The sequence below is a fragment of the Periplaneta americana genome, chromosome 7 (assembly GCF_040183065.1).
Source record: "Periplaneta americana isolate PAMFEO1 chromosome 7, P.americana_PAMFEO1_priV1, whole genome shotgun sequence".
Taxonomy (NCBI): Eukaryota; Metazoa; Arthropoda; class Insecta; order Blattodea; family Blattidae; genus Periplaneta; species Periplaneta americana.
This window is the reverse complement of record NC_091123.1, coordinates 46781724-46805529: the sequence shown is the minus strand read 5'-3', so window position 1 is coordinate 46805529 and position 23806 is coordinate 46781724. Positions and strand designations below refer to the sequence as shown.

The 23806-nt window shown below is 33.8% G+C and overlaps 1 protein-coding gene across 4 annotated transcripts in view; it reads right to left on the bottom strand.

The window, feature by feature from the left end:
• The window catches only part of Syt1 (Synaptotagmin 1), a 531278-nt gene that overhangs the window by 466932 nt on the left and 40540 nt on the right, over positions 1-23806 (bottom strand). For all 4 annotated transcript variants that reach the window (XM_069830674.1, XM_069830670.1, XM_069830673.1 and 1 more), the window contains exon 2: positions 23319-23357. The gene's annotated coding sequence lies outside the window, so the exon portion shown is untranslated. The remainder of the gene's footprint in view (positions 1-23318; positions 23358-23806) is intronic.

The following is a 23806-nucleotide window of genomic DNA, read 5'->3' as shown; positions in this document are numbered from 1 at the left end:
TTTGTGTTGCAATGTCTTTCAATGAATGCTCGTTTCCAGCCTCTAGTTTGTGTGCGGCACAATCTACAAATTATAAATTCTCCATTCGAAGAAAATATTTCACCTCCTCCAAATTCCTCCACGAAACAATTCACCTATAATTCAAAGTAGTATTGTTAAACATTTATAACACCACTTCTAATAACACATATGTTGTGAGTTCTCAAAACGTCCGCTTACCTGCACTTCTTTGAATGTAATTGGCTTCGCCATGACTCGGTTACCTCGTCCGTATGCTGTACTTGTATGTGCCCGCTTTGTTATTAGTTGTGACTGTCACTGTGCACTTGCAACACAAACTACCAGCACAAACCCCCCGCCCTATCTGAAGCTGTAGTCGCGCGGAGAACACAGACGTACCGAACATCCGTGGCCTGATGATCACTAAAGCTCGGAACTTGGGGACTTGTGTGTCATGTGCGTGAGTAAGGTTACTGGTGCATCGAACAAAAAGCTCACACTTGCAAGTGCTCAGGGACAGTCGTATGTACTAAGAAATGGTCACATCGAATGGCAAGAAGACGGACTAGGAAACTGTGTCATGTCGAAGCCAATGACATTCAGAGAATTACAGGTAAACGACCTCTGAGGAATTAGAAAATACGTGTTATTCGAATGGGTATTATAGAAATTTGAAAATACAGTACATTTTTTAAATTTTAGGTAAAAAATTTCGTGGAGGAATTCGGAGGAGGTACATGACTTTCTTCGAATGATGAGTTTATATTTTGTGTTATGCCACACACAAACTAGAGGCTGAAAACGGTGAAAGATATTGCAGTCCCTTAAATCGGTGGAAAATTTGTCCATAGACATGAATCAAGTCGTAGAGGATTTTTATTTTATTGGGTTATTTTACGACGCTGTATCAACATCTAGGTTATTTAGCGTCTGAATGAAATGGTGATAATGCCAGTGAAATGAGTCCAGGGTCCAGCACCGAAAGTTACCCAGCATTTGCTCGTATTGGGTTGAGGGAAAACCCCGGAAAAAAAACCTCAACCAGGTAACTTGCCCCGATCGGGATTCGAACCCGGGCCACCTGGTTTCGCGGCCAGACGCGCTGACCGTTAATCCACAGATGTGGACAAGTCGTAGAGGAACCTGCCCTAGTAGTGACACACAAATTGAAAACTATTTTTGAGAAAAAATTACGATATACTTATCTTTCTCAGATACGAGATCAGCCAGCAACTGCTGGATATCGAACAGAAAACAGTGACAGTGAAAACATTCGGTATATTAAGTTTTCTCCCGTCACTTCATGTGAAGTGGAAATAAGTTTTTCTCGTTTTATGGGTTCGAAAATTTTCGAATATACGTAGTCATACACTGTAATAACAGTAAATTTTATATATTTCTTATTTTTATTTTCATTATGCATATGCTATAAAATTACTTGTTTCAACCTACCGTAATACTAACAATGTGTTGTTCCAGTCAGAAACCACTTTTATAGCAGACCTGACAGTACCTCTGTGCTGGAACCGGGAGTTTGTTGACATTGAAGTCCGGTCGCTTAGCCGCGTGCAAAGACACAAGTCCCCAAGTTCCGAGCTTTGATGATCACATCACAATCTTTCCATGTAGTTAGTCAGCGATGTATGTCATGGAGGGGGAAAGGAACTGACCACTCTACGCCATAATTTTCTGGTCTAGTTTCCTCAAGTGTGATGCCTTGTTGGTGTCACTTGTGGGATCCAGATCTGTTTTCGGATAGTTGACTAAATAACAACAAAACAACGTAGTATAAAATTCAAAGTTTTACGTTTACATTATTTAATGCAGTCTCTAACTCCATAATTTAGAAATGTTTAATTGGTGAAAGATATAAAAGTATTATGGTACTTCGAAATGTTGCTGATGAAAGTTGACTACAAACAATACTTCATAAATGTTGAAAGACTTTAATGTGGATAACAAGATATCTGCAAATATACATATCGATTCTAATGCACAATACACGCATACAACGATACATAAATGGGAAACGTAATTAGGCGTGTAGTTACACATATAACACAATGTTCAACATAATAAGCTCTAATATTGAGACATCTCCCCTGTAGTTTTCAAAAGGCGCTAGACAACAAATGAGGATGAGCCCTAAAATAAAAATGGGACACGTAGGCCTATCTATACAGTATACTCCCCGTCATAAATTTCGACATTTTTCCAATTAAATCTTACATAAATCGGAGATTTTGTTTTAGTGTGTTGCATTGAACACTTCTGAGAGATATTTCCGTCCAAGAATTCTGCGTTAACATTATGATGAAGGGTCGATGGAGCGAAGAAAAATTCTCTCCCGCACCGGGATTCGAACCCGGGTTTTCAGTTCTACGTGCTGACGCTCTATCCAGTAAGCCACACCGGATTCCAATTCCGATGCTGGATTGAATCCTCTCATCACATGGTAATTCAGAATTCCTGCACGGAAATATCATATGTACTGCTGTACATCGCAATAATATGATAAGCATATATAATCACTTAGTGATTTAAGATGGCGCTCATTACGTCGGATCCCGGCCACTTAGTCGCTCGTAATGAGTGCACCTCTGTAACACAGTACGTGAGGGATGGCCACTAAAGGGAGACTAATAGGTGGAGATTAAACTGAGAGGATTCAATCCGGCATCGGAATTAGAATCCGGTGTGGCCTAGTGGACAGAGCGTCACCACGTACAGCTGACAACCCGGGTTCGAATCCCGGTGCAGGAGAGAATTTTTCTCCGCTCCACCGATCCTTCACTTCTGAGAGAACTTATTCGATCGTCACTCGCCTAGCCCAAGGACTCGGATCCGTTGTCTAGCGATGATAGCGGCGCCCCACTTCATCACTCGCAATGCCCAGGCTTTTAATATATTCTGCGACACTTTCCTGTTGCTGTTCTGGCGAGCTGCGGATTCCACTCTGCAATAACATTTCGCCCCGTTATGTAGTGCCTGTACATTCATTTTCGGCTTCTCTCCTTCAAAATACACCAAGTTTCTTCAAGGAAACCGTTAAAAATGGAATGAGAGAAATGGTTTGGAGCTCACATACATTCCTAACAGCACGAATTTCCTTAAAAAGGCGCACGATTGCGTGCCTTAGAATTGTTTATCCTCTCAATTCATTCTTTTTCACTGTCACTGCTATTGTGACATGCACAAAATATACTAGGTGAGTCACCAAGCTATGCAACTCATCAGATCCACAGTCAATTCCACATCAGTACTCGTAATTATAACTAAAATGTTAAAGTAGTATGTCTATCATACTAGATCAGATGATAAAGACGTATAGCTGGAAATGGAGTGCAGATTCGAATGATTTTAGTTAACAACTGCTAGGTTATTTAGCTTAGATGAAATTGATAACGAGATGACATTTGGCAGATGAAGCCGAGTATTTTTCATAGATTGAGGAAAATCGCGGAAAAAACCCTAACCAAGTAATTAACCCATACGGGAATCGAACCCACGCGAAGGTCACGACCCACGCTCGAGCGCAACACCAGATTAGAAGGGAAGCGCCTCTGCCGACTGAGCTATGACGATGGCTGTTTCGGATGTTACATTATGTATGTTACTTAATGATCTTGTTTAATGTAGGAACACCGGAATATTCCACGTATTTCCTTCTCATCGATTCTATGTCAACGTTGTCGTAAATGTACCGTAAAACGAGACCAGCATTTTGGGCATTTAATATAATAATACATTATGCAACGAGCCTATAATGAAGGTAATTAAGAAGCGAGTATGGATATTTATGAAACGAGCGCAAGCGAGTTTCATAATTTTCATACGAGCTTCTTAATTACCATTATAGCAGAGTTTCATACGACTTTTTATGCTCGACCACATTTCTAACTTGATATTATTAATTTTCTTTGTAACTGACCTTGGCCAATGTCCCGTATGTTGTGAGATGTTGGCAGACGCGAAAGTATTGATTTTTTCCGAGGAACAGATGTTCACATTGACCTTGCTAGGCCATAAGAACCTACAGAGATAACATTGAAATTAAATTAGACATTGAAAAACGAGATGACAAATTGAATTTATTTGAATATTATTTACAATTAACGCTAATTATTATAGTAACAGAACATAACCTTCTGCGGCAGTATTGGATTTCCAGCCTCCGTGACTTTTCGCTAATTCTCTTTTGATTGCATATCCGAGAATAATCGATACTTGCGGTTTTATAACGGTAGAAAGCTGACCTGTCATTGGCTGAACAATTGTAACCTGAGTCGTCATTGGCTGAAAGATCTGACCTTTAATGAGTAGGTGTACTTTAATGACATCCATTAAAGGTCTGCTACCAGGTGTATAATTACTACATTTCGGCATGGTCGAGCATAAAATAAATTGTGCTTTCAACACAAATCCCTTACATACTTATGAATGAATGAATGAATGAATGAATGAATGAATGAATGAATGAATGAATGAATGAATAAATTAAAGAAGTGAATGAATGGAATGAATGAAATAAGTAAATAAATACGTTAATAAATAAATAAATAAAAGTAACAAATAAATATATATATATATATATAAATAAATAAATAAATAAATAAAGTGACTAAGTAAATAAATAAATTTATTAATGACAAAAAATGAATATGTAAATATAATACGTAACTAAAATTTGTCAGTATAACCTATCCCATTATAGCAGCATTTTAAGGAGTTTAAAGTGTCTAATATTAACTGGTCGTGTCTTTCCTTGGTAAGCAAATAAAATTCAGAGCTATCTGTATCTATTTTATTTATGGAATTTAACCACTTATTCTTGCATTGAAATCTACTAGAAAAAATTATCGCAATTTCGTGGCATGCAAAAAATTCACGGTTGATTAAAACTTAATTGTAAGGGTCAAGTGAATCACTACTATAAACAACCGTACTCTAAGTGCTTAATATTAGCCACAGTGCATACGTTACTCAAACTGTACCTATTCAATATTATACATAACTAAAATCCGTTGGCGTATTTTATCTACTGGATGTACCCAAAATGCCACGATACACTTTGGTATGTGCTCCAACACACAAGAATAATAAGAAAAAGTTCATATAAAGTATAAGAGCAATGTCCCATTTCACACTTAAAACCTGGTATTTTCATTAAACACTTTTCACCGGGATATTTGGGATGTGGTTTTACATCCAAAAATTATTTTAAATAGGCCTATATAATTCTGAATAGTATTCAGTATAGAAGTGTTAATCTTAACCCTTTGATCATTTATCATTGGACGAACATTTAAAAAGGTTACTACATATTTACAGCTTAAGAAGTTTCACTTCTGCAGCTCGAAGATGCTACACCTTACTTAAAAATATTACTACACATTTACAGCTTAGGAGGTTTCACTTCTGCAGCTCGTAAAAGTTACACACTTATTAAAAAAAGATACCACACATTTACATCTTAAGAAGCATTTTTTAAAAGATTACTACACAGATTACTACACATTTATAGCTTCTGCAGCTCGTATTATTTTAAAAAGATTACTACTACACATTTACAGCATAAGAAGTTAAGCTTCTGCAGCTCGTATTTTTCAAAAGATTACTACACATTTACAGAAAAAGAAGTTTAACTTCTGCAGCTCGTATTTTTCAAAAGATTACTACACATTTACAGCATAAGAAGTTTCACTTCTGCAGCTCGTATTTTTGGAAAGATTACTACACATTTACAGCTTAAAAAATTAAACTTCTACAGCTCGTATTTCTCAAAAGATTACTACACATTTACAGCATAAGAAGTTAAACTTCTGCAGCTCGTATTTTTCAAAAGATTACTACGCATTTACAGCATAAGAAGTTAAACATCTGCAGCTCGTATTTTTCAAAAGATTACTACGCATTTACAGCATAAGAAGTTAAACTTCTGTAGCTCGTATTTTTCAAAAGATTACTACATATTTACAGCATAAGACGTTTCACTTCTACAGCTCGTATTTTTCAAAACATTACTACACATTTACAGTATAAGAAGTTAAACTTTAGCAGCTCGTATTTTTCAAAAGATTACTACGCATTTACAGCATAAGAAGTTAAACTTCTGCAACTCGTATTTTTCGAAAGATTACTACGCATTTACAGCTTAAGAAGTTTCAATTCTGTAGTTCGTACAGGCTACAACCTCTTGTTTTAAAATTCTATTTTGTAGTCAATAATCCTAAGTATTTATACAGACATTTTTATAAAGTACATCATATACTCGTATTAATGCGATTCCGTTCTCTTGAGGAATTTCAATTTTGAATTCCGAGATGCCTCCAACTGCAATAAAGCTGTAGCTTCTTTTGCTTTCCTACTTGGCTTCCGATTAATAGCAATACAACTGCATTTAATTGTCAGTGGAATCATGCAAGTGATGTAGGCTACTCATATTTTGCAGAGTTCACGGTCTGCTGACATTAAACGCATATGACCGCACGTTGTACAGTATGAAATGCACCCGTTCCCTGCGGTAGCATAAGTTTTATTGCTATTTTCTTTTATTTTCGCATGAACATAAATTGTAGTCCAAGCAGTTTTTAGTTACGCGGAAAACATAACATTTAATCTTATTTAAATATATGCATAAAAATTTACTCAAATTACGAAGCGTTTCCCTGGCTGTTTTACTTCTCTAGAAATTATTTACGAAAGCATCAACATTAACACTATAACATTTGGAACAAAAGCTTAAGATTTCGATCATGGTTAAATAAACAAACCAGAGTAATCATCGGTTGTTTTGAGGTTACAACATTGATCGGTGGATGTCTGAATTACTGTTAAAAACCCAGACCATGACAATCGATTTTAAAGGACAACTACCTAGATTCTTAACATGAATTTCTCCTGGAAAAAGTATCGTCATCTTATCTGTATACATGGATTTAAGCCTTCGGATGGTCCGTTTCGGTCTCAATAGTACAAAAACAGTTTTGAAGGACTTTCTTGTGGTCTTATTCCTTTTTTATATGATATTTTAATTTTATTTCACTTTGAGTGAATAAATTTGGATTAAGGTTAATTCCAAAGAATTCGCAAGCAATCTTAATGGGATATCATCGGCGATGTTGCTGGACTGCTGAAACTTCCAAATTAATTATCTAATTAACCGTACATTTAATTACAAAACGTAACATAATATAGGTTTTCTATTCCATTAAAGTGTATCCAATCGCCCCTTTCAATCTGCAGGATTAATTCAATTCCATTTTGATAAAATATAGTTTGGAGCTTCTTGCTACGGAAAGAGTTCTCTTATGTGTTCTAAGTACTCGACATAGGAATAACAGCTCTATTCCCCTCCCGAATTTTATCAACAGTAATCTCACTAGAGGTTTTCATTTATCTAGAGAAAATCAAAACTCGAGTGGGATATAATCAACTATTACACAATTAGAAGAAAGTATATAAAGTTTAGAAGAAATAAAGTACTCTAATACAATAAAATATTAATTGACTTACTAAAATTCTATTTCATTAATGTTAGCTTCACCAAAATATTTCAACGGAGTCGCCATTTTCAGTTCACTGTCTATCCGGTAAACAAATGACGATCCCAAAGCATGTTTTATAGTACCGTAAAGAATTTGCAGTTTGAAATTTTTGGTAAACAAACAAACAAATGGTACGGAGGTAATAAAAACAGAAGAAAGTATATAAAGGTTAGAAGAAATAAAATACTCTAATACAATAAAATAGATATTAATTGACTTACTAAAATTATATTTCACTAATGTTCCCTTCACCAAATCGTTTGAACGGAGCTGCCATTTTCAGTCGATGTCTATGAAGGATATAAATGACGATCGCAAAGCATGTTTTATAGTAATTACCGTAAAGAATTTGAAGTTTGAAATGTTGGCAAACAAAGAAACAAATTCTAGGGAAGTGATAAAATTGTGCGATAATCAGCCATGATTGGTAGAAAGATGTCCTTTCGTAACGTTTTATAGGTCAAAAGTAGTATGACGTAGTAAAAGTGTAATAGTTATCCTTAAAAAATCATCACTATCGGCCTGGATTGAATCCATGAACTTCGGATCTATAGCAATCGCTAAACAACGGAGACAACAACAACAATGACAATAACAACAAATTTTGTATAGGTCTAAAGAAATAATGTAGCATTTAACGTTAGTTGATCGGAAAACATCCAAAACTGGTCGAACTGTGTTCCCGGCATCGTCAAGGACGGACAACGCAAGTCATGTTAGCTGATAACCGGTTTCGTACGCACTTAACTGAGTTGAGTTGTTGAAGTGTGGGGCTATTTTGACATTTTTATTGTTCTATAAGTGATTCATTGTGTAATATTGTGTAATGTAATTAGAGTAAGTAATAATTATTTATTCATTTATGACACTTATACGAAAAACATCTTAAAATCATACAAGAAAATATATTGTCTTAAGCATCCCGGGTTACACGTTTCAGCATCGCAAAGAATTTGTATGTTTTTTTTTAAAAACTGTTGAGGCATGATATTCTTACAGACAGAAATTATAAAAAATAGGCCTAATCCTTTTCCAACACAGGAAAACTTACCAACATGGGGTAGGCACCCATTAAAAAATGAACTTCATATTACAGTCTTCCACAGTCTTTTGATCAGAATGGACGCATGTTAAGATCAGATATTGAGCACTTCAATCATCTAATGGTGAGTACAATTTTATTATTTCTAGCAAGTGATTGAAGTATCAGTACGTGTGTAAAAGAAATCTGAAACTCGAGCAGAATAACTCTTTGCTGACTAAAACATTGCCATCAATCTGACTGGTGAAAATCCGTTATCTAGGAGATTAGATAGATAGATAGATAGATAGATAGATAGATAGATAGATAGATAGATAGATAGATAGATAGATAGATAGATAGATAGATAGATAGATAGATAGATAGATAGATAGATAGATAGATAGATAGATAGATAGATAGATCGATAGGATAGATAGATAGATAGATAGATAGATAGATAGATAGATAGATAGATAGATAGATAGATAGATAGATAGATAGATAGATAGATAGATAGATAGATAGATAGATAGATAGATAGATAGATAGATAGATAGATAGATAGATAGATAGATAGATAGATAGATAGATAGATAGATAGATAGATAGATAGATAGATAGATAGATAGATAGATAGATAGATAGATAGATAGATAGATAGATAGATAGATAGATAGATAGATAGATAGATAGATAGATAGATAGATAGATAGATAGATAGATAGATAGATAGATAGATAGATAGATAGATAGATAGATAGATAGATAGATAGATAGATAGATAGATAGATAGATAGATAGATAGATAGATAGATAGATAGATAGATAGATAGATAGATAGATAGATAGATAGATAGATAGATAGATAGATAGATAGATAGATAGATAGATAGATAGATAGATAGATAGATAGATAGATAGATAGATAGATAGATAGATAGATAGATAGATAGATAGATAGATAGATAGATAGATAGATAGACAGACAGATAGACAGACAGACAGACAGACAGACAGACAGACAGACAGACAGACAGACAGACAGATAGACAGACAGATAGATAGATAGATAGATAGATAGATAGATAGATAGATAGATAGATAGATAGATAGGTAGATAGATAGGTAGATAGATAGATAGACAGATAGATATATGGATAGATATATAGAGATATAGATATAGATATAGATATAGACAGACAGACAGACAGATAGATAGACAGACAGATACATAAATAAATTAATGAATAAATGAATAAATAAATAAATAAATAAATAAATAAATAAATAAATAAATAAATAAATAAATAAATAAGTAAATAAATAATGCACTCGGAATGGAGTGCAATGTTTCTTCCCATAAGACAATAACTTGTTACGTCTTATTCCACAATCACCGTTTGTCTCATTACAACTTTTTCTTTGTTCGTATTCAGAAGATTAATGAATCTTTTCTTCACTACCATTGTACCCAGAGCACAGTTCTATCAACACATGTACTGTACAGTACAATCGGTATCCGCTTTTATTTAATGAAACAGCCCATAGAAAGGAATCGATCGTGAAAAACGAACTTGAAAAGAACTAAACAAAGGTAAATACAGATGGAGAACATTTCTCAAATATATAAGAACCAATACTCTAACAAAGAAGGTGAAGAATAATAGAAACTCGCAATTGTAAGGAAGTTGGACAGAACGAGGGAAACACTGAAGTAGTTGAAACTGTGATTGGAATGGAAGAAATAAGTTAGTGTGATATTGTATTTCGAAGACTATAACTGATAGATATTAAAGTAGAAAAATGTGATTCGAGAGCATTATAACCCTTAAATTGGCAAAACTTCATTTTTCACAATAGTTTATTAAACCTTGTCGGACTGTAAAGAAAACAACCACCGCAATGTCCATATTTTATAAGTTGTACAATATTACAGTATTGTGAAATTTTAATTTTCCTACCAATTTTTTCCTATTGTTCTATTAAAATTATAGCATACTAGCTGAAAGTACCCGGCGTTGCCCGGGTTTTCCTTTCTGCTTCTATTTTTAATTAAACTGGTTATTAAATTTTCGGAAATCTCGGAAACCTAACTATACACAACCAAAACGAATTGTCTTTACTAAGCTTTCCTCATCCATAAAGATGAATCTTTACTTAACGTCACTTACATGAATTAATGAACTCAGCCAAATGCCTGCCAGGCTTAACTCAATTTAAAACAGTTGTAAATCAGCCACCGAAAAGAAAACATTTCATCATGAGCCTGACGTTAAACTGTTGTTTTAAAGTTATTTATTTATTTATTTGTTTTTATTTATTTATTTTATTTATTTATTCTGGAGAAGTTAAGGCCATTAGGCCTTCTCTTCCACACCGCCAGAAATACAAATAAAGTAATAGAAAAATCTAATTATAAATAAAGTAAAACCCAACGAAAATATAATTCCTTCTCCTCTTTCTGATCAGTTTCATCATCGAATCAATATTATACATATATAATTTAATTTATATTGGAAGGTTTTTTTTACCTCTTGACCGCTGTACACCCACTTATATATCCAGTTTTTTTTAATATGACTTGAAACTATATCTCATAAATTCAGAACATATTATATTAATTCTAATTTTACACACAGAATACAGATACAATACTGGGTGTTCATTTCAAAGTGTGTCATGACGTCACTGTTGTTGGGTCACCGATTTGAAGCGAGTTTCAGCTTATATGTTAGAGAAGTTGCCTATTATTTAAGGCGTTCTTCAATCTGAACTTGAGAACGTGTACGGTATAACTTGAACGTCGTAGCAACAGATGGCGGTCTGTACGGTCTGTGTGCTACCATAACCTCTTTCGAACTGTGTTTTGCGCCGGCAAGTCGTACGCAGGGTATTTGTTATCATCGGTTGCGTACGGTAACATTCCACAACACAAATCAAATGCTCCGTGTCCATGTTGACCGTCGAAGTTAATGTCAACAAATACGTAAGTAATCGTCTTAACCCTATCCCCATATCCCGACAGTACGTATTTCCAAACAGTTCACATTCCTGCCACTACCGGCGTTACCGTACGTATCGGCACGTACTCTTCAGAATGAACGCCGTACTTGCTAGCCAACTTCTCTGCCTCTTAGATTATACACCTGAGCTGCGGAAGTGTAGGAAGATTGAATTCTCTAGGCTCATCAGCTAGCCACATGACGGCATACAGCGAGCCAAGACACATTTTGAACTGAACACCCAGTATTAACTCGCAATAAGTCATTCTTTAACATAAAGACTAATATTCTGAGAAACGTATAGGCCTACCTGTATTTTAGAAATTAAGAGATTTTTATTTCCACAACGCTTAACATATTAAATTTGCAACGTGAACAACAATATTTTGAGAATAATACAATGCTATTTTCAGTGGGCTTATGTACATTCACATACTACATTAGTAACATGACAAAAGTATCATTGACTTGATTATTGATATGTGTAAAATATTCTTTTTCTTTCTTCACTTCTTTGTATAAAATATAGTTGAGGATGTGCAAAACACGCAGTTTTTTAGTTAATGTCTGCAACTTTGAGCGACTGTCCTTGAGCTTCATTTTAATATGGCCATTACAAATGCTAGTGGCATTGAAATTGCATGAGTATCCTAAAAATACGTGGAATAAAAACATCTCCTTTTATTTTTGCAGTTAATATTATCAATTCTATTACGTTTCGTATGAATTTTTCACACCAATTCTTATTCGTGCATAATTTTGGTGGGTCAATATTTCGCAATAGTACTATTGGTTATTCAATATTAAGTAAATTATGTGGTAGCAATCCTTGTAGTTTCAAAGAATTCTAGAATTCAGTTGCATGAAACAGTTTGCTCACTATCTAGAAAACTGCATCGAGGAATTCATAATACGGTCCTGGACTGCGTAAAGATACTTATTGCATGAATTATCTAGTTTTAGCCTTCATGATCTGTAACAACAATGTAATTTAATTTTGTGTTAAAATTTCCAAGGCCTCGTGAAAGTCGATGTTGAATACAACAGACAATAATAAAAAACAATTGACTGTAGAAGATTTTGTATTTTAATATTATGCATGAAGATTTGATCTATTTATTTTTATTTTATATAATTTTAATTAATTTAACTTCCATTTGCACAATTTTAATGTAGCCTATGTTCTTCTATTGGTAATGAAGGTTAAATGTGCAAACTTTGGCACGTATCGGTCAAAGCGTGTAGATTTGTATAGGGAACATACACACCCACATACATACATACATACATACATACATACATACATACATACATACATACATACATAAATACATACATAAATACATACATACATACCCACATTCAATTTTATATATTAAGATAGCTTATTAACCCGTTGCATCCTATAGGATACATTGTCAATTTAAGGGTTAAGTTGAAATTTGCAGTCACCTAGAAACTCGTCACTATTATATGCAGTCACAAATTCGTCACAGTCTTTTGAATTCCCCTACAAACTCATTACCGTCATTTTCTGTCATCGAACATGTAACATCCATTTGCAGTCATCTACAAACTCGTCATCCTTATTTGCCGCCACTAAACTTGTCACACTCGTCATTATTTGCTCTTTGTATAACAAGGATGTCAATTAATGAGTGTCAAGTTAGAAGTTACTATGTTGGTAATCTCATTATTTTTCGTTCCGTCAACTACGAGGCAGTGTTGAATGTCGAAACGCAGACCTACACGATATTTAATCAAGGTCCCAAGATATTAATTATCAGCTGGTCCCAGTTGCGCCGCCGGATGCCGGCTGATTAGCAGGGACTAGTATTGACGTCCTCGCAGCCTCCAATGCCCCGCTTTTCCTTGCAAGTCCGCAAGTCTGAACTATAAATATCACGAACCTGTTCCGCCATTGAAACGAGATCGAAAGGGAGGAAAATCATGTAAAGCAACAAAATTGTGAAAAAGAAAATAGCCATAATAAAATGAACCGAATTATCACATCTTCTATTCATGGCAATTAGTTCGTTGAGTAGGCATGTGATAAGATATCACTACGAAATTAAATTTTTAATAACTGGTCAAATACAAACAATTTTGGTTTCTACGCGCCTTTTAAAATCCGTCGAACATCGCTAATAGAAGTTATTAAAATAAAAAATGTCATAAAGATTAATACGTAGTTAACGAACGAAAAATAATAAAATATTCCGTAATAAAAATCCAAATAAGAATTTAAATATTAATAAAGAAAGATATTATTGAACAAGGCTCAGTGGCGTCTGTAGACTTCTGTCAAGGTAAGGGGTTATTAGTCCCGCGCCGTGGCGTCGTGGTCTAAGGGCACGTACACGTTGGAGCAACGATAAACGATAAAAGAAACGACCTAGCGACGCTTTGGAATAATCAAAGAATCAGGTGTTCATATCGGAGCAACTAGGTCGCGGGAAACGAACATTTTCATTTATCAGTAGCAGATATTCTGTACATCACTCAATGAAATAAGATATATAGCAAATATCACCTGCAGATTCAAGGTTAATATAATTTAGGGGAGAGTTGGGTAGTATCGGACATCGGGTAATATCGGACAGTGAGTTTCTTTCATCTACCACCAGATGATAGTACCTGAATGACATGGTTACGTTTCTGTGATGTCGCATATAGAAACGTAACCATCCCATTCAGGTACTACCATCTAGTGGTAGATGAAAAAAACGCACTGTCCGATATTACCCGATGTCCGATACTACTCAACTCTCCCCTAAATACGTACAAAATTGAACCTGTTTCTCATCTCAAGCTAGTATAAATTCATTGTGATGTGATTGGTTCCTTGTGATCACATAAATTATCACGAATAAATACACAACTGATCAATTTGTCAATATCCATGATAATTAATTTAAGATGCCAAAATAATAATAAATCGATTAATATTCGGATATATTGATAACCACAGGTCATTATACAGATTAATATTATCTTAAACAGAGATCATATTAACGACAAGAGCGAAGAAAATGAAATTTTTCTTTGTCGTCGCTTTTATCATGTATCTTCGCTTTTATCGTTACTCCAATATCCACACCTCAATGACAATGCATGCTTCAATTCTCTCTGATATAGCATCGCTGCTTCTGTTATCGTTTATCGTCGCTCCAACGTGTACGTACCCTAAGGCATCTGCCTTGGACTCGCGTTACGGAATGCGCGCTGGTTCGAGTCCTGATGGGGGAAGAAATTTTCTCGTGAAATTTCGGCAAGTATATGGGACCCGTGCCCAACCAGCATCGTGATGCACTTGGAAGCTACGATAGGTAGCGAAATCCGGTTGCGAATGCCAACTATAACGGCTGAGGGGATCATCATGCTAATCACACGATACCTCCATTCTGGTTGGATGATCGTACACCTCTGCTTCGGCATGTGGACGTGAGGCCAGCAGCCGGCTGGTCGGTCTAGGCCCTTCACAGGCTGTAGCGCCATGGATTATTATTATTATTATTATTATTATTATTATTATTAGTTATAATTTACATTATCGACATTTCAAATTTTGTGTATTATTATTATTATTATTATTATTATTATTATATTATGTTGCGGTATATTTATTAATATCCTTATAAAATCTTTGACACGTAATTTTTTCACAGCCATCAAATTTTTAACAAACAAGTTAAATTCCATATTGTGTCTGCTTCATTTTGTTACCAGGTCGGTAAAAGGCAGTAGGTCTCTCTATAATAATTATAACATTGTCATAATTCGAACGTGACGCAACACCAAGCACAGGGATTATAATTATTGAAGGAGGAGTAGGAGGACTATGCCTTATGTCGATGTAGATTTTGTTACTCTAACAGTGAAAAATAAGAGGAGGGAAAACGATTATGGATAAAAAAAATACTCAAACTTAAATATATAATTTTTTAAGTTCAAGGGGGGGGGCTTAAAACCCAGTAACCTCCCCCCATACATACGGTCCTGGAAAAAATAACTTTTAATAATTGTTTGGGCTAACAGCTCTCTTACATGAAAAATAAATACATTGATACAAAAACCAATAGTTTTAGGCATTATTATGGTACATAAAGATTAACACTTAAGAAAAGATAAGAATAGTATATTATAAAACAAGATTATAATCTTATACGTTATGGCTTGATTCAATGTTTAGGGAACGAGCGAAGCAAATTCCCTAATTTTGACGAGTGCAATATCTGTGTAACATTATAAACGTGTTTCAAGCGCAATTTTTTGTACGGCAGCATTATAAAGCAATTAATAAAGAAATGATATCAGATTTGTAATGAAGGGTAGTTTGATATCATGGTTTATAAAGAAAGAGGTTGCTATGACAACAATGATGTATTAAAATATATTATAGCATGCCAAATCGTTTGATAATGTTAACTTTACGCCACAAGTTACCCAATCAAAATAAAATTCATGATTGTTTTTTAGTTTGCATGGTAATAGGCTATTTTATTTTGGTAAAATAATGTGACATATTAAGCACAATTTTCAGTGACGATAAAGTTCGATAAAGTTTGTTTTTAATTCTGGAGTACAAAAAAGGACGTTACATTCAAATTAAAGAAAAGTCAAGTAATAAAACTGGAATGGAAATCTGTAAAATAGGCCTATCATTCTTGAAGGTGCTAGCTGGGTATACACTCCTAGACAAAAAAAAAGTAGTAAACGTACAGAACTAGGTACAAAACCTTTAACTCAAATCATTGGAAATTATAGAAAAAAATTGAACGAAGATACAGAATTTAAAAAAAAAGTGTCGCATAACTGTAATTAAAATTGAATGAAGGAATTTGGGACAAAAAGCTCAGCCACGTCAAACCTTGTATTTGGAAAGGAACATTTTCATGGAAGCAAAATATTTTGAGTTAAGTTGTGCGAGTTATAACGTCGTAGGAAACATTTTTAAATGGGACCCTAAGATTTTTTAAATATCATCTGAAAGAGGAGTGTGCCAATCCCACATAAAAGCAGAATAGCAATGTGTACGACTGTACATGCTTAGTGAGGATTCAGAGGGAATAACCTCCCTCTCTTACACCGCAATTGTCTGTAAGTCGGTACTGAAAGAAAGAAAGAAAGAGAGAGAAAGAAAGAGAGAGAGAAAGAAAGAAATAAATAAAAGAAGAGAAAGAAAGAAATAAGAAACAAAGAGAGAGAGAGAAAGAGAGAAAGAAAGAGAGGAAGAAAAAGAGAACGAAAGAAGGAAAGAAAGAGAAAAAGAAAAAGACGGAAAGAGAGAAAGAAAGAAAGAAAGAAAAAGAAAGGAACAAAGAGGAAGACAGAAAGAGAGAAAAAAAGAAAAAAGGAGAAGAAAGAAACAAAGAGATAGACAGAAAGAGAGAAAGAAAGAAAAAGAAAGAGACAAAGAGAAAGAGGGAAAGAAAGAGAGAAAGAAAGAAAAAGAAAGGAAGAAAAAGAAAGAAAGAAAAAGAGAAAGAGAGAAAGAAGGAAAGAGAAAGAAAAAAGAAACAAACAAAGACAAAGAAAGAAACAAAAAACAAAGAGAAATAAAGAAAGAGAGAGAGAAAGAAAGAGGGAAAGAGAAAGAAAAAAGAAAGAGAAAGAAAGATTCTCAGCAGTTCACTTACTTTTCATTGATGTCCGTTGAGGCGCTCATACGAAAGTAAAGCTTTCACTGTCACTTCTGTAATTCAGGTAACTTATGAGTCTTGTAGCATTCTAATATACACTACCGACTTTCATTAATCAATTTAGCACATTGCTTATCCTTAACGTCTCGAGAGAAATATGGTCTTGCCAAACATATTGCGTGAAGTCAAACAGTAAATTTAATATTTTCTGTCACTTGTTCAACAATAACATTAAAATTATGTTTAGATCACATGCAACAGTTATTGATAATGACATCTATATTTAATTTTAAATACTATTAAATCTTTAAATATATTACGTTTTTTAAGTGATCGCTGATAAAACTGAATAAAAGAATAAAAAATACAACATTTTTAAATAAATTATTACATACTATGCGAATCGTTACCAAATAATCTTTCAGACAGGGACTGTATTAAAACGCCTTCACCATCTGAAAAAAAAAAACAGCTTGTTCTCACCAGAATTCTAACTTCTTTCTTCTTGCTTGGAAAAGTGACATTCCATGCGCTCATTGCATCTCTGAAGATTGAAATATCGGTCAGCATGTCTCCGCTTCTATATCGATTGTAAAGAAAGCTACTTATCTGCTTTTTCTACTCCGCACGTCTCTATTTTCAATACTGTAATGCCTCTTTTATTGTCATCTTTCAATGCATTCGTCTGAGACATCTTCTTTTATTCGACGAACGAACTACTGTGCTTCATTCCGTAGAACTCAAAAGAATTCAAATGTTACTTTTGCCTTATATACATAAATTACATTTTCACTATAATAATATATTCTTGAGTACTTTCTAAGATTTCAAGTCTTCAATTAAAGAAGAACTTATTTTAACTTCCTTAAAAGTATAATTTTGTATTCTGTATGACTGTAATAAAATTCAACCAACAGAGATGAAATTTCTGAGTACAATCAACGGATGTTCTAAATTAGACAAAATTAGAAATAAAGATATTGTTAACGAGCTACATATATTTTTTTATAAGAAAACCTCAACTATACTTCGTTCCATCATGTATGACAGGAGAAGTAAATATTGCCGGCAGAGGAGGAGAGAAGTGTAATTGCTATTCAACCAATGACAGAGGTCTTGAATTTGGGCGGGTATAAAACGCTTCAAATCAAGCGTGGAATGAGATCTCTGTCATTGGTTGAATAGCAATTATACTTCTCTCCTCCTCTACCGGCAATGTTTACTTCTCCTGTCAGATATGATGGAACGAGATATAGTATAGAGAATGATGGAACTCCCATATTTTAAGGATATAAAGTATCTCACATTCAACGACAAGCTTATGAATACAAATCAGCAGTAAGAAGAAACCTTGGATGATAAAAGAAAAGATGAAAAGAGCCTATTTCAAGTATATGGCAGGACCAAGAGATTACCCTCAGCCATGAAGTAAGGATGTGATCCTGATAATTTGTATGTTAATAATAATTTATTTTTATGTATAAATATATATGGGCTGAAATGCTTGGAAATGCTTTATGGTCCCAGCAAATAAGCAAATGAGCTCGCTATACTTTTATCGCTTCAACGTAAAATTGCGGAATTATTTTGTATTTCTAGTACTTTTTACGGAATATACATTTGTGCTTTAATAAATAAAATGTCCTATTATGTCCCAGATCAGGGCTCCCGTACTCCTATACGAATCTTCAAGACAATTAGATATAGTTACCACTGCCATCTACAAATCTGCGAACATAACACGAGGAACACCCACCACGGGGGACGGTCGATTCAACTCTGTGTAAACAAAAGTAGATACTTTTATTTTTTTTTTTACTCTCCTCTTTTTTCGTTTGTGTTTTTTTTTGTATATGTATTTTTTGGAATTTTATTTCTAAATCTTATTTAGTTCTTCTCTTTTCATTTGTTTTTTGTATAGACCTATTTGTATTGCAGTGGTGTGGTAGAGAAGGTCTGATGGGCTTAACTCCACCAGAATAAATAAATAAATGAATAAATAAATAAATAAATAAATAAACAAGTAAATAAATAGATAAATAAGTCAATAAGTAAGTAAATAAATAAATAAAATATCTATGTACATAAATAAGTAAAGAACTGAATAAATGAATAATTGAATAAATAAGGACACGAATAAGTGAACAAATGAATAAATAAATAAATAAATAAATAAATAAATAAATAAATAAATAAGAAAGGAAGTAAATAATTAAGTGAATAAATAATTAAATAAATGAATAACTGAATTAAAAATGAATAAATAGATAATTAAATAAATAAGTCAATAAGTAAATAAACAAGAAAGTAAATAAATAAATACATAAATAATGAATAATTAAATAAATGAATAAATGCACAGATAACAGAATAAAAAAAATGAATAAATGAATTAAAAAGTGAATAAATAAGTAAATAAATAAATGAGTAAATAAATAAATAAGTGCATAAATAAATAATCAAATAAATAAGTAAGTAAATAAATAAAATATCTATGTAAATAAATAAGTAAAGACATGAATAAATGAATATAGAATAAATAAGGACATGAATAAGTAAACAAGTGAATAAATAAATAAATACAAAATAAATAAATAAATAAATAAGTAAGAAAGGAAGTAAATAACTAAGTGAATAAATAAGTAAATAAATGAATAACTGAATTAAAAATGAATAAATAGATAATTAAGTAAATAAGTCAATAAGTAAGTAAATAAACAAGAAAGTAAATAAATAAATGAATAAATGAATTAATAAGTAAATAAATAAGTAAATAAATAAATACGTAAATGAATAAGTAAATAAATAAGTACATAAATAAATAAGTAAATAAATAAAGCAGATACTTCTTTCGAAACAGAGATCATAATGAAAGGGAAATTTTGGAAAATGTTGTTCGAATAAAGAGGACAAAATGAGAGAACTCGAGAAAAATCTCTCAAGATCTTGTTCACTACAAATACAAACTGCCGTCAAAGAAATTAGAACCCAGGTCTACGGTTGTCGTAAGCCGGCACTCAGCTACAAAGGCGACAAAGACAATAATATAGGATTTGCTCAAAACAATTAACCTACCTCAGCAGTAACAAACCGTGTAATATTTTATTCCTAATTTCCTGTCATATATCAAAATCAAGAGCCAGAGTCAATGGAAACATCATCAATCAATATGATGCCTCGAGGAACATTCATATCGCACGTTTGAAAGATTTATTTCGGAGCTACATTTTCTCTATGCTGTCACCAATGAAATACTTGCAGACTGTGCGTTAAATGTGTGGCATTGTTTTCTGGGAAATGATAAAACTTCAAAATTAACTGCAGCGTTTTGCGTGGAGAGGTAAAAATAACTATTACCAACCGTATGCTCGTGTCACGTACAAGCATTACGCTCCAATCCTTGCAATTTTACACATTTAGACATCATAAATTGCTTTCAAAGCTTTCAGTTTATGAACAATTCATTTTCAGTACTATCATTTTCCAATTACTACTTTGTAAACTATATTAAAAATTGGAAGATGAAGCTTGGTCTTTCTTGGGTCTTCATAGGCTGTAGCGCTATGCATTTATATTTATTTTGATGTACCGAAGTACATATGATATTTCCATGCAGATATTCTGCGTCATCACATGATGAAAGAGAGATGGAACGGAGAAAAATTCTTTCCGGCGCCGGGATTTGAACCCGGGTTTTCAGCTCTACGTGCTGATGCTTTATCCACTAAGCCACGCCGGATACAATCCCGACGTCGTTTAGAATCGTCTCAGATTAAGCTCCATCTCTTGGGTTCCCTCTGGTGGCCGCCCTCTGCACTACGTCATAGATGTCTTTCATCATGTGATGACGCAGAATATCTGCATGGAAATATCATATGTATTTCGGTACATCAAAATAAATATGATATGCGTAATAAATCACTTTGTGATTTAAGACGGCGCCCATACCGTCGGATCCCGGCCAATCAGTCACTCATGAGTGCACCTCTACACATGTATGGACTTCGGTCCTGCGTTCATAGACATCTATGACGTAGTGCAGAGGGCGGCCACCAGAGGGAACCCAAGAGATGGAGCTTAATCTGAGACGATTCTAAACGGCGTCGGGATTGTATCCGGCGTGGCTTAGTGGATAAAGCATCAGCACGTAGAGCAGAAAACCCGGGTTCAAATCCCGGCGCCGGAAAGAATTTTTCTCCATTCCATCTCTCTTTCATCATGCTATGCATTTACTTTACTCTTAGATGTTGAAAAGTGTACGTGATAAAGGGTTGAAAGGCATAATAAATACTAATAATAAAATTTTAATCTTGAAATATTAAGAAAAAAACTAAAATACAAGCATTTACAGGAAAATATTTAACATGAACAAAAACTTCAATTGCAGATGCCTCTGTCAAACACAACAACGAAACAGTAGATACGATTTTGGCAGGTGTGATGAGATTGTTGGGATCCATTTTCTGATGTACAGGAGAAACGAAGATATCAGAAAATAATTACAGATATCTGGTCTGGTAGGCGAAATAAAAAAATTAATATTTGAGGAGAAAAATTCGCTCCGGTCCGGAGATCGAACGGGGGTCCTTGGTTCTACGTACCAAGCGCTCTGACCACTGAGCTACGCCGAATTCAATCCACAGCACCGGATTGTCAATATTACAGAATTTTTCTCCTCAAATATTAATTGTCAGTATTACAGATATCATTCTGTAGGACAAATTAATAAATCTATAATATTGAAATAACAAAATGTCAACAAAAATAGTGGAACACCTAAAACGAATGAACAGTGAGATTTTCAGAACGAACCTTCAACTACAGAACTGCAGGGAAGAGAGACTGATACTGCCCACAGTAAAGATAGGAAGAGAAATTTTAAATCCTTTAACCCTTTCTTACCTATAGATACCATATGGCAATAATTAACTTTATAGCATTTATATACTTGTGTGTTACATATGAAGGTAAATTTTGCTGGATAACTTCTATTTCAATACATTTTCATCAATATAGTTTTGTTTCAAATGTTGTCACTCCCGCAACTTGGTCACTGAATTGGTCCTAATACAGCTATTTATTTCAACATGGATTCTTTGTAAATTTAATTTGGGTTAGAAAGGGTTAAGACGGAAGCTGATGATCCTGCTGCTAATGATGGTGATGATGATGATGATGATGATGATGATGATGATGATAAAAAAGAAGAGTATGGCTATCTAATAAACGACATAGGAATAGTTGACAATTAATTAATGATAATATATCGTAAAAACAAACCTACGACTGATGTTCTCACGATAATTCGAACACATTTCTTAACTTCCAAATGTACATGTGACACTTTTTCTGTAATTGTATGTGACGACTTCAATGCTGAAACTGTAATATAGCATGAACAAGGGTTCTCTGCCCATCCTTGCTCAATAGGCCTACCTGCCATATTCCTATTACTATTTTATCCCGTCATTTAAAATCAAGAATACATGTGCCAGAATAACGTAGGTTCATGTTCCGCATAAGAATATAAATATAAATTATATATCTCTAAAAAAGAGATGAAACAAATTGAACGAAAGGAAAACTTTACATCTCCATTTTCGAAATTATCAGGTGTCGTCCGGTTAGAGTCATCGGAAACAACCGAAACTGGTTGAACTGTGAACTCGGCGCATTGATGTTCGGTCGTCACAAGTCATAGCTGGTTTCTTAGGGATTTGAGTTGTGAGTGTGGTGCTAGTTTAACAAGTTAATTTTCTCTAGGCGTGGTTCATTGTGTAATATTTCGTGATATGGTGATAATTCGATAGAGTTTAATGCAAAGAAATAATCATTTACGACAGTTGTGTGAAAAAAAGGAAAGCCTTCTTACAAATTCTGCAATATTTCTAATAATTGAAGTACGTAAATATAGTAAGTTATAAGTTATAATAATAACTACCATCCAAGTGGTGCAGAAGAGCTTTATCCAAGGCGAAACACTGTTCAATGAATCTCACTGGAGAACCGATAAATTGAAAAGACTTCACTGTTCGTAAAATATAGTGATATGTAATTAAACTAGGTTATACAGAATTTTAATTGAAACTTTCACATTACTCACTTTTAGCAGATATTCTCTCCGTGATGGTAGCTGAACCTCCTGAAAATAAAGAAACAATTTTATGAGTAATGCCGGGAATGAAACTGAATGTACAGAGTAATTTTCTTTGCTAAGCGAAAGAGAAACAAAGGTATCTTTGTTTACACGACGACGAAGTTGCTGGTGATGATAATCATGATGTACCGTAATTAACAAAATGTACATTTATATAGAGAGTTCCCTAGAAAAAGGTTTCGCTCAGGTAAATGCCGCTCTCATTTTACTGTTATTGATCGAACGAGACTGGCGATAAAATGTCAAAATTCCACTGGATCGAATGTAGTAAGGTTTTGTGTTGCATAGAATGGGCAAATAACACAGGTATAAGGGACGTCAAGGTTAGAAAACTAATATACAGCTGACTTCCATTCAGTGCAGTTCAGTTTATTTCGTTGCAATGCAAAACTCACTACAACAGTAAATCTTCATTTATGATACGTATATTACTA